Consider the following 13,497-nt stretch of genomic DNA (forward strand, 5'->3'; position numbering starts at 1 on the left):
GATAATCTTGTGCTTAATCAGTGTATGTTGAAAATAATAGAGAAAGAAAGATTAGTAAAAAAGTATTGAAACTTTAAAATGGTCCAAAACAAACCAATATTGGTTCTGGGGTAATTGTCACACTGTAGAAGTACTGGAGAAAGGTTAGTTGAATAACAAATGCTTGTGGAATAAAATGTACATTATGTATTACTTTGTCGAGAGGTAGAAAGTGAGGAAGAAAAAAAAATATCTAAAGATAGAAGGAGAATGGAAGTGTGTGCATGTAGGAAATGGTCAAAATATTTGAAAAATAGAATACACACAGTAGAGGTGTAAGTATGTAAAAGGATGCATATGTAAAAGGATGCAGAGAAGGTTCAAATACACAAAAGGGTGCAAAGACATCAAATACTTTATTCAAACTATAGCAAATGAAGAGGCAAGAACAATGGTATTTGTATAAGCAGAGCTGGAGCAAGCAGAAGAGAATCAAATAGAAAACATCCAGTTGCAAATAGAAAAAAAAAAAAAAAAGAGAGAAACTAAAATAAGCATAAATAAAAGCATAAAAACATAAAGGAAAAAAAGATACGATTATATGAATAGTATAGAAAACATGGAGATTATGAAGAATAGAGTAGCAGTAGTGTATTTTATGCTAAATTCTGTTTACTATAAGATGCTTGTTACACTATTAGGTTGTGTGAATTTTTGCTGTTATTTCACTGCCTTGTATTCATTTTTGTTGCCCAGTTTTCTCTTTTAACATCTTATTAAGACACAGTATTTTATGATTGCATTCATTATTACTCATTGTTGGTCAAATTTAATCTTATTTTATTTCTGTATTAATCCCAAGTAAACACAATCAAATTATACAAAGATTTTACACTTTTTTCCCTTTGTATCTGGCTTTTCCATCAACATAAAATGTACACTCCTAAAAAAAATATTTGCTTGGTATATCCATGACACTTCCACCAATATTCATTCAAATAATTTAGAACAGCGTCTAATCTGCTATTTAGCCATTTTTGAGCTGCAATACCTTAATCAAATTATATCTCTAGAGGACTAAGAGTTATTCTATAAGCAGGGTAATGTTACGTTTTACTGTCTTTTTAATATATTAGTGTGCATTACATATTAGTATATTACCTCCAAATAAAATGTAATTGCATGTATAATAGTACTTTTTATACTCTGTACGGTTCTGTTCCATCCTTCTCAACAAGAATGTAGTAGAAAGTGAAAAATATTCAGACAAGGGTGTGAAGGATGACCAGATGTATGCAATGGCTTCCTTAAACTGAACTTCAAAGTTACGGCTCTTTGTTCTGGAAAACAGACAACTGAAGAGACTACGATGGACATCTACAAAATCATTAGTGGCATGGAAAGGTGGGGAGGAATCAGCTGCCTACTGTTTATTTCCACAGTAGAACCAGGGACTATCAGCTGAAACCTGCGTTTGACAGCTACAAGTTTGGGTGTTTTTTCAAGAAGACATGTTTCTTCTGATAGTGTCCGAGTAAGTGGGAAAGGCTAAGGGAAGTTGTGGATGTTGAAGCTGAAATGGATACAAGTGAAGGCTGTACAAGTTCATAAAAAAGAAATCCTCTGAAGATTACTGATTGCACAAAACCCACCTCTTTCTCATACAATCAGTTATTATAAATTCTTCAAAATTAAGAGAATATTCAATGGAACTATGTGACTTTTTCTTCTCATTTTCCATAGTCAACTACTCTGGGCTGGTCTTAAGGTGGGGAAAAATATTGTTGGTTTGGGTGAACTTTTTAAAATTCCCAGTGTAATGCCTTTTTATGTTCTTGTCATTGCTGGGCTTTGCGTAGATTGGTGATTTGCATCTACCAAATTCCACTCTCAGCCTTATCACTCCAGCAATAACTCAGTGTTCCCTAATCCCTATATGGTTTACAATGCAACCGGATCACTCTAACTTCCTCAGGCTAATCACTATTGCATGCCATATTTTCTTTCGCTGTGCTATTGTTTTTACTCCTAGCAGTATATACTGTAGTAGCATCAATGTTATATATGCCTGTGTACTACAATATCCTAGTTTGCCAAAGGACTTATGTTTGTTGCTGAAGGACACATTTTTGTCATAGCAAGCACTTCAAATGTCTGTCACTTGACAAATAAATGAATATTGTCTGTTTTAATTGTTAGACCAATATTTTTCCCTTTGAATCAGGCTACTAAAGATGAAACGGCTAATTGCCTAACATATCCTAAGGATTTATTTTTATTATCATTTAACTGAAACTTAGATCTTGCCATATAAGAGCTCAGTGTGGATAAAAATATTTTCTGAAAGAAAAAGCCATTTTGAAAATGCATCAATCTGCTCAATTCTTACAGTAAAGTCAGATGTAGTGCAGTGTTGGCTGCACTCTGGCAACAGAGGAGCTGAACATAGCACAAGGCAGGATGGAAGCCCCTCAGACTGACAGCCTGTGCTTTTAGCTCATGGTAAACTGTGTTTCAAAACAGTAGAAGCAGAACATTAAATGTAACTTCTTAAAATTCCAGCATATTTGGCTCATTGTTATTGATTTGGTGTTTCACAAGACAAAAAATGTATGTATGTGTATGCTTATTTGCCATGGTTTAACCCCAGTAGGCAACTAGGCATCACAAAACTGCTCACTCACTCCCCACCCCCCCCAGCAGGACGGGGAAAGTGAATTGGAAAGGTAAAAGAGAAAACTCATGGGCTGAAATAAGAACAGTTTATTGAAATATCAATATCAACAACAACAACAACAACATAACAACAATAATAATATCATTAATAATAATGATAAATTGTAATGAAAATAACAAAGAGAGAAATAAAACCTAAGAAAGACAAGTGGTGCAAATGAAAACAATTACCACTAACCAACTGATGCCCAGCCAGTCCCCAGGCAGGAGTCCCCTGGCCAGCTTCCCCCCTAGTTTATTGCTGACCATGATGTCATATGGTATGGGGTACCCTTTTGGTCATTTGGGGTCATCTGTCCCAGCTGTGTCCCCTTCCAGCTTATTGTGTCCCCGCAGCCTCCCTGCTGGTGGGTGGCGTGAGGAGCAGAAAAAGCCTTGGCTCTGTGTCAGCCCTGCTCAGCAGTAACCCAAACATCCCTGTGTTATCAACACTGTTTCCAGCACAAATGCAAAACCTAGCCCCATGCTAGGTGCTATGAAGTAAATTGACTCTAGCCCAGTAAAAGACAGCACATAATTTCATATATGTTTAGGTAATTCTTGGTTGTTTAGTCACAATCTGTTGCACTAGTTTTATTTTAAGGTCTTTGCAACTTCTATACTGCATATCCAGTTTTATTTACAAAAGCCTAAAGCATACACTTCTATATGAGTTAACTTCAAATTTCTGGCTTCAGTCATTTCTGTGCAGTTGGAGAAACACAGTGCATACACATATACCTATACACAAATGTAAAAGCATTTTACAATGCGATCACATTGATATTTGTAGTGCCATGACTCTGAAAGGATTATTTTGCTCAAATTTTAAATCAGAAAAATAGAACTTTTCTTTGGAAAAGAACCAGAAGAGAGAAAAACAAAAAAACCCCAAAACCCAACCCCCCAAAAAAACCCAAAACAAAGTAAAGAGATGTATTTAGGAAGCTGTGAGGGTGTATGGACTGAAAAACTCATAAACAGTATTAATTTGATTTTAAATGTAGTCATCAGTGCTGGCAGGTGAACATTCTATGCATACATGTCTGTATATTATACACATACTACAATTCTTCGCACAACCCCTCCTGAAGCCCACAAAGTCATTCTTTTTAGTTTGCTAGAAGATACATCAAACTAAATATAAACATTTTATGAGATAAAGATTAAATAAGGGACACAGCAGTTATGTTTTTTAGAGCAGTTTGAAAACATCTATTCAGGATACAAATTACTGAAAGAAAAAAACCCAAAACCACCCAATTTTCAGACATTGTCAAAACTTCCACATGGCTACATAGGGCGGAACTCTTTTCCCCTGACTTTGCTTGTTTGCAGTATAAATATTTACATCTGAGATAGTCACACTAGACACCCTGTTCCATGTACCAAAATAGGCACTTCTGGGGTAAAACTCTTAGAATCCTGAAGTAGTTTAAAAGAATCCAGCTGAACCGTTGTGCACTTAGAGGTATCCTTCTGTCTCCTCTTTGCATGGAAGGAGTATGATTGGATTAGCCCAGGCATAGGTATCTGTGCTATGGACATTTAAATTAGGTGATGCTAATTCAAATCCTATGAAGTAGGACCAAGAGGTACAAGATGTTTGTATGTTCACTAGCTCAAAGTGAGAATAACGATTACTCAATTCTTATGTCTTTTGGATATCTGACCCTCACGTACATGCTAGAAGAGAAGTTGTAGGACACTGAGCAATTTTGGAAATTCAATCTTTCCAGCAAATGAGATTTTTCAGCAGTCCTGTTTTCATGATTTATGTTATCTGATGTAAATAATTTACAGTAATATATGTGAGAACAGCAGGTCTGAGTGGGTTGCTGTGAGATTCAGGTCTAAAATGAGGGCTGTCTTTTCTAACGAGGGGCGGTTGAGAGCTACCGTATGCTCTTAACTTTCAAAGTAGTATAACCATCTGTTAAACAAGTTGTTATTTTCATATATTTTTCATTTTACTTCTATTATTCTATAATTAAATGCAATTACTAAACAATGATCCTACTTCTAAGGTCTTATGTGGACTTTTCAAGACTTTAGAAATAAGATTTATCGGTTTTTGACAAAGATGTAGATCTCCTTGAAAAATGTAAAGATCATAAACTGCTCTCCCTAAGAGTTTGGTTCATTAGCTATTACCTATGGTCTTTCACATCACAAAAACTGTGAAAACCTGGAGATCCCAGCTTAGCTAGAAGGCATGCTATTCATATATTTAAGTTTGAAGCTTATGAAAAACCCCAGACACATTAGTTTTCATGGCGAAAAGAGTCAAGTCTCAGAGAGGGGTAAAGAGCACACATGGAGGAAATCTACATTTCCAAAACTCATGACTCTATCCATCTTGAAATTTAATTATTTCTGTGTTCATACTTTTAAAAAAAAGCCCAACCAAACAAACAAAAAATGCCCAACCCATCGAATGAAAAAACACAACCAAAACCAACACACATGAATTAATACAAATTTTATAAATTGAATTGGATTATTCCAGAATTTGATACATTTTACTTTTGGTAAAAAAATAGTGGTTTAGGTTATTTTAGGAGTCTGTAACTGTTTAGAAACTTTAACTTTTGTCCTTCAGTAGGGTTACAGCTTGCCTTGGAAATATTAACAACTTCATTTTTCTGTATGTGCACATATTTGTTGCATGCAAGTTGGTTATAAAAACTTCATTATAACTATCTCATGAAGCTTTGCTTATGCTCCTTTCTTCATTTACCCTTCTTCTTGTGCAAAACAAAAGACCTATAAACCTTTTTTTTTCTTCTCTCCTGCCCCCCCCCCCCCCCCCCCCCCCCCCCACTTTTCGATCCTTCTGCACTCATTCAATGGATCTCAGGTACAGTTGCATGTTATACCTGAACTGTTACAGTTCTCCTCCCCACCTTCCTCATCCTCTGCTCTTCTCTTGTCTATTTCTTCCACAGCTGGGCTTGTCTTTCTGTTAAAGAATCTGGACTTACTCACACCCTCTGCTGAAGGCATTCATCTCAGTAACCTAGCAGAAAAATATTTCCTTTTTACTCTTTTCTTCTTTTTTTTTTTTTTTTTTTCCTATTAACTAGGTAGTTTTTCCAGTGTTTGAATGAGTTAACTCAGTTCTGTGAGAGTACAAATGAAAATCAGAGCCAGCTTGAGGGAGATTACTGAGGGTGTACAGCCAGGCAAGGAAGGAGAAAAGGGAAAAGAGACTACCTTTCAGAGGTAGTCTCAAAAGGCAGCTTGCTATTTCATCCTTCAGCTGTCCACAGCACAGCAACTTTCCTTCACCTCATATTCAGTTTAAATTGAAAATCTTCAGCTGTATTTGCTGAAGAGAAATCAATAAGCAAGTAGTAACCCTTACAGGCTAAGAATGTAAAAAGTTGTCTATACATCGCTTACTGTTAATTGCAAGGTAAACATGGTGAGCTGCAGATTTAGAGATCTTATACAAATTTTCAGTTGCTGAAGTTTTCTCTATGCCATCTCTAGCTGGGGGCTACAATAAACTAGATTCTTAGTTAAGGTTCACTTCTGTGGCTGGTAAGATCACAGAACAGCTGATCCTCCTGGAAGATATGTCAAGGCATATGGATGACATACAGCAATATGATTAGAGGCAGTCAGCACGGCTTTACCATGAGGAAGTTATGCCTGACTAGTGTGGTGGCCTTCTGTGATGGAGTGACTGCATCAGTGAACAAGGGGAGAGCTACTGATGTCATCTATCTTGAATTCTGTAAGGCTAGGACCTTTGGCAAGGTCCTCCACAACAGCCTGGTCACTAAATTGGAGAGATATAGATTTGATGGATGCGCTATCTGATGGATGGTGAATTGGCTGCATGGCTGCATTCAAAGAGTTGCAGTCAAGAGCTCTGTGTCCAGATGGAGATCAGTAATGTTGTCCCTCAGGGTTCTGTACTGGAACAGGTACTGTTCAATATATTATTTATGACATAGATAGTACAGGTGACAACAAGCTGAGTTGAGCAGTTGATTCATTGGAGGGAAGGGAGGCCAGCCAGAGGGACCTTGACAAGCTTGAGGAGTGAGCCTATGTGGACCTCATGAAGTTCAAAAATGTCAAAGTGCAAGGTCGCGCACATGGGTCATGGCAATCTCCAAAATTAGTAACGACTGGGGGATGAATGGATTGAGAGCAGTGTTGAGGAGAAAGACTTTGGCATGCTGATGGGTGAAAAATTACATATAAGCAGGCATATGTAAAGCCAACCAGAAAGCCAACCAAATCCTGGGCTGCAGCAAAAGAAGCATGGTCAGCAGGTCAAGGGAGGTGATTCTCCTTCTTTACGCTGTTCTCACGAAACCCCGCCTGGAGTACTTCATCAAGCTGTGGGGTCCCCAGCATAAGAAAGACAAGGATGTGTGGAGTAAGTCCAGAGAAGGGCCGCAAAAATAAACAGAGGGTTGGAACACCTCTTCTATGAAGTAAAGCTGAGAGAGCTGAACTTATTCATCCTGAGGAAGAGAAGGCTCTGGGGAGATCTTATCATGGCCTTTCAATACTTAGAGTGGGCTTAAAAGAAAGATGGAAAGGCAGTGTTTACCAGGTCCTGTAGTGATAGGACAAGGGGTAACGGTTTTTAACTGAAAGGGAGTAAATCCAGATTGGGCATAAGAGAAATTATTTACTGTAAAGATGGTGACACACTATACCAGACTGCCCAGAGAAGTTATGAAAGCCCCATCATTAGAAATTTCCAAGGTCAGGTTGGATGTGGCTTTGAACAACTTTAGCTATTGAAAGATGCCCTGGGCCTTGGTAGAGGGATTGGAACAAGATCATTTTTAAAGGTTCCTTCCAGTGCAAACCATTCCATAATTCTATCATTCTATGATTTTGCAAGTAAGGAATCTTTGGATGGCAAATCACACTAATACTTAGATAAATGAATGTGGACATGGATGACTTCAGACACATTCTTTACTCTGCCAATATTAAATATATAAAAAATCATATGTTGCTATGGATCCATTTTGCTCTCCATCTGGATATCAGCAATTTCCATTTCTGTTTCCTTCTTTATAACACAGAGAAAGGAGTTCTGGTTTTTTTTTTGTGTGTGAGTTTTTGTTGTTTGTTTATTTGTTTGTTTTTCCTTGCCATAAAAGAAATGTTGCTCTTACGTTTCAGAAAATTTCTCAAAGATTTTCAGCCTATGTTCTTTAATATTACAATCAGGGGTTAAAGAATATTTAGCTGAAAATTAAGAAATATGATGAAAAACTAAGAATTTTCCTGTACTATACTGCTGTCACTGAAATTAAAGGTTATGATTGTTTTGCATTTCCTCAAAAGTAATAAAAAATAAGTTAGTTTCTAGGCTGGAGATTCCAGAAGATTTATGGAGTTTTAGCTGGCTAGTTGCCATGGAGGTTAATTACTGTTGAGATAAGCCCTGAGGATTATGAAATTTCAAAGCACAGAAAAAGTGCCATTCTCTGTTACATAAGGACCAAGTTCCCAAACCACTTGGATGTCCTTAATAGGAACAGCAAAAAGAACAGCAATAAGCTGGGACAGCTGTAGTCTTTTTATTTTTATTTTTTCCTGGTGATGTTTCAGGTGAAATGTCCCTATTACATTTGTAATCTTATGGGAGGAGTTAATGTGGTGCCTCTCCTCTTGGTTATGAAACCTTTCCTTTGTTGCTTTGATTTGTAGCTATATTTAACTCCAGCATTTTCTGAGCCATCAGCAAAAATATTCAAAATATCAACAATAAGAAAGGGTAGCATGAACAGTGAAGATGCTTTGATTGTTTTCTGCACTAGGTCACATAATTTAAAAGGAGGTTTAAAAATGAGTTTATAATTCTTGTTAAAATATAAGCATTGGAAACATAAAAAGGTATCTTTCTCTTTGATCTGTATTAGGAAAAAGAAGGTAAAATTTTATCAGCTTTAATGGATTTTATTTTCACTGTGGAGGATTTAACATAGTTGTACATTTGGTTGAGTTGAACAGCATGTCTTCAAATGCCCAAAATCAGCCATGGAGGATGCCACGTGTTTAAATTTAATAAGCAAAAAGACAGAAAAGTTTTAAGGTTCCTCAATCTCTCCCCAAGGAAGATGTTGTGTTATCTTTCTAATTCCTGTGGACAAAACTAAGTTTTAGATATATTTTTCAGTTTCCTTAATCTCTGAGGGTTTTGGGGTTTTTTTTTGTTAGTATAAAACTGCAAAAAAAGTAATACAAAACCAAATGCATTGGAAACTAGATTAAAATAAAGCACACACTGAAGGAATATTATGAACTATATTCATCTGACAGATCAGCAAGAAGTCTGGTACTATATTTGCAGCATTTAGTTACCTTCTTGTAAAAAAAAATATTGTTTCTTTTTTTCTCTAAAGAAAGCAAGTATCAGGGAACCTTTGTGTCCTCTGGTGCTTTTTAAGCAATTTCTATGAACAGGTCCTTTTAATAAAACATTATTTAAACAAACAAACAAAAAAACTTTAATTCAACCTTTTGCTTTCTTGAGATTATTGCCTATTCTATAGAAATGCTAGTAATTATAAGAACCATATTTCTTTGACTTTTCAAATCCTTTTACCAGCCAGCCACTTAAATATTCAGGTAATCACTTTTAAGAAGACTAACAACATGTAATTTAGGAGTGAGATTCAGTTTGTCTCAGCTTTTTAGACTATTATTTAGAATCTGTGATGGTGTTGATTGGGGGGGTGGATAAGTGTGACCACACACACAGAGGCTTAGTGCTATTTGAAATATGACATGTTGGTTAACCTTTAGCTTCCACTGTAAAACTGCATGGGTAGTCCATAAGTCTTGTGTGTAAGATCATCCTATCCTATGAGTATTTCTTTGACTGCCTAAGGACTCTCAGATGGCAGTAGATATCATGAATTAAGTTCAGGATGTCTGTGGGCAGTAATGGAAAGTTAGACATCTACCTCAGTGCAGATGCCTGCATTTAGACACCTAGTTTAAGTGGTTTACCTCACTCATGAATTTGGATACCTTAATTTTACATTGAATCCCACCCAGGTCTTGATTCAGTTGCTGAAACAGGGGAGTCTGGTATTGACTGAAGAATATTTGAGGCATCACCATAAGGCTGGTAGAAATGACACTGAGGACTTACAGGAGACTCTTTTAATCAGGAGCTTTGGCCAAAAGAGAGACACTGGAGCAGTTTAACTATAATTAATAGTATATTCTTTTCTGGCATAAACAGAAATGTTTAGTTTTGTTTGTGTAATGAAACCAGCAACTTAACACTGGCAGATACAGCACATTTTGTTGTAGAAGGCTTGCACCATCCAGAAGCAGCAGCTAGAAACTTCAAATCCCAGGCAGAAGAGAGAGGCCCATGAAGCAGGCAATTTGATTGAGCTCAGGGTGTTACAATGCTTATGTATAACTCTAAGCTTATCATCCTAAATTCTATTTATAGGTAATGGAAAAAGAGTGGCACTCTCAGGGCATAACTGATCTGACCTAATTTACATGTGCTCATTAAAGGTTATACTCAAGGGACCTCTTTGAGTCAATGAGGGGCTGAAAATTGCATTAGAATAGCTTCGAAAACATTTTAAAGGAATTTTTGCGACTGCCTGTGCACTGACTCCTCACATTGAAAGTGATGAGCATATTAGTTAGCTTATGTTGGGTAAAGTTAGTAGACAGACATGAGTTATGATAGGCTCTAGAAGGAGCAGCTGCTGAGTTTGTGTGCACAGCGAGTGCTGACTGCTACTGTTTAGAAAAAAAATGGAATAGGTGGTCCTGTAGGACTCCTGTTGTTTGAGGTTAGGTCGAGTAGACTCACTAAACAGAGAGCTGGCAGCAATCCTTTTTTTTCAGTCTGTGACATGAAGTCTTTGCCAGAAACAGTACGACAGAAAGAATATTGAAGTTGAAAGATTCAGGGCAGCAGAGATTAGAGTAAGAAAGATTTCCATTAAGAAGGAAGTAGCTACAACTGTGAGGTTAAATATGACTGATTTAACAGAAGCTAGAGACTTGGGAAAAGAATAGCAATTGCAAGAGGTGAGGATTAGAGACCAAGAAAGCCAGTTATATTTGGCAACTGATACTGAAAATCTATGCAAGTAACACTTCATTTGGTAGATTTGAATATGCATTATGTCTAATTCTTCTGATTGTCCACACTGGCTATTTGTTAATCTGAACTAGAGAAGGCTAACAGCTAGGTACAGCAAAGGAAGTCAGGCCCAGGTTGTAAACCAGCTCAGCATCGTGCTCTGACTCCACAGGCAGCAAGGATGCAGTAAGGGCTAGTAGTTTTCAAGAATTAATATCTAGCTGCTGCACAATTACTGAAGGCAAAGCAGATGTGTCTTGGTAGAAGATTTGTAAACTGCTGCTTCTCTGCAGTGAAAGCTTTTGAGAAAACTAGGGGATTCAACCAATTGGCCTGTGGGGACTTCAGTCTACCTGTTGTAACAGGGCAAAAGCTCCAGAAATTTTTATGTATGTATATCTATATAAGGAAGGCAGCTATGAATAATGAAAACAAGCTCTATTGAAAAAGAGCTTAAGGCATACAAAAATAAACTTTTTAAGGTTCAAAGCAGAGGGTGTATGAATTATGCTGCATTTGAAATCTGAATAGAACATTACATTAGGAAACTATCTGGTTGGATATTTAATGTTTTCAGAAGTTTCTGAGTTACTTAGTCCTGAGCAACTTTATAAACTCTGTGACTATAACCTCAATTCTTAAGTTTAGAAAGAGAGCCAAGGGATCCAAAATTAGATGCTGCTTTTTAAAAACCTGGTCCAGTGGCAAAACAAAGGTGAAGGCAGAAAGACCTTCCATGAGACCTAGCTAGGGAGACCTTATGATGTTTGCCAGAGACAATACAGGTAAACTATTGAAAGAGTAGCTTCCGGTTAATTCTTAGTTAAATTTTGAAGAAGTGCCACATAGATCAGGTTAGTCTATGGTGGCATATATAGATTAAGGCCTGAAGGTAGCAAACTAAAAGAACAAATCTATAAATATGGAAAGCAGAATATAAAAGCTGTCTTCTACAAAACTCCATGGTTATATCTTGCTGAACTCTAAAAACATATAGATGGGAAGCAAAATAATAGATGCTAATGCATCCTTTACCTGTGTTGTATGATGCACCTCTAGAGATTCTTACCAGCATCTGGAAGCTGCAGACATTATTATATTAAATGCTGGAAACAAACTAGGGAAGGGGAAAAAAAAAAAAAAGAAAAAAAAGCTCCTGACTTTATGAACAAACAGAACTGCTAATAGATATTGGCAGACTTCTTGTGCAATGTTTTGGCAGTTAAAACTTTTAACTAAGTTAAGCTAGAAATAGTTAATCAAGGGAAGAAGAATTTAAGGAAATGGGCAAGAGATGGTAAAGGAACAATGTTTTCGCTTTGCACAAATGTAACGTACTGAACTGGACCAAACGGGTTAATTAACCTTGGACTGCAAATTAGACAAAAAGTTACATCTACTCTGCAGAAAAACAGGGGTTTGCCTCTATCATGGGCTTTTTTTGCTTTGTATGCTTGTTTTTTAATAATGCATCTTTATACTAATGGTTAGGTAATAAAAGCTGGGCTTTGATGAGGAGCAGTAATTCTCTTGCAGGTGAACAGGGCAGAGCCTCACTTTCTCACAGTTTACTACCTAATATCAGCAAAATTTAGTCCTAAAAGTCCTAAAATACTAGTGCATCTGATTGTCTCAAAATTTATAGTAAATTTATTATCAGGAGTTGTTTATTTTATAAAATAATTTTATAGCAATTTTAATAGTGTTGCCAACAAGTCAAGGGAAGTGATTCTTCCTCTCTACTCAGCACTCGTGAGACACATCTGGAGTGCTGGACTTCCCACTATAAGACAGCAGATGCTAGAACAAGTCCAGTGAAGGACCATAGAGTTGATTAAGAGCCTGGAACAATTCTCATATGAGAGGCTGAAATAGCTGAAACTGTTCAGCCTGGAAAAGAGAAGGGGATCTTATCAATGTGTATGAAAACCTGGTGGTGGAATGAAGGCAGGTGAGTCAGACCTTACTTAGTGGTGCTAGTGACAGGAAAGAGGACGTGGGCACAACTTATAAAACCATGGGATTCCATTTAAACAAAAGAAAAAACACTTTTACTTTGGGGGTGGTCCAACACTGGAGCAGGATGCCCAGAGAGGTTGTGGAGTCTCCATCCTTGGAGATATTGAAAATCCAACTGGACTCACTTCTGAACAAATCTGACCCTGACACCAAGCAGGTGGGTTGGACTAGATGATTCCTTCCAACGTAAACCATTTTGTGCCTCTGTAATTTCTGTCAAGTTTTTAAAATTATACCACTAATGAATTTTTATTTCAATATTAATAACTTATTTGTAATCTTTTAGTAAAATCTTTAAACAATATTTGCATTAATAGTCTTTGAGAAGCAGCGATTTGGAATAAAGCCAGCCAGTCAGCTATCCTGCCTGCCTGTCTGCCTTCCTCCCATGCTTTAAAGAGAAGGGAGGAGACTTATCATGATGTTGAAAATCTCTCCATAAATATATGCTTAAATTTCAGATGTTACCACAAAATTGTTACATTGCAATTTACCATATTACTTGTCTTCATCCATATTCGCTATGGGATAACTGACTTCACCATACCCTTAGCATGTCAAAGACAATGGGAATTCAAATGGGAATTAAAACTTAATGGACAGCTGTGAAGTGGAAGAAGTGGGGATCAGCTATTAGATGAGTTGTAGACCTACCAATTCTGTCAGTATCTTTTGTAGTG

Source organism: Falco biarmicus, chromosome 2, assembly GCF_023638135.1.
Source record: "Falco biarmicus isolate bFalBia1 chromosome 2, bFalBia1.pri, whole genome shotgun sequence".
Lineage (NCBI taxonomy): Eukaryota > Metazoa > Chordata > Aves > Falconiformes > Falconidae > Falco > Falco biarmicus.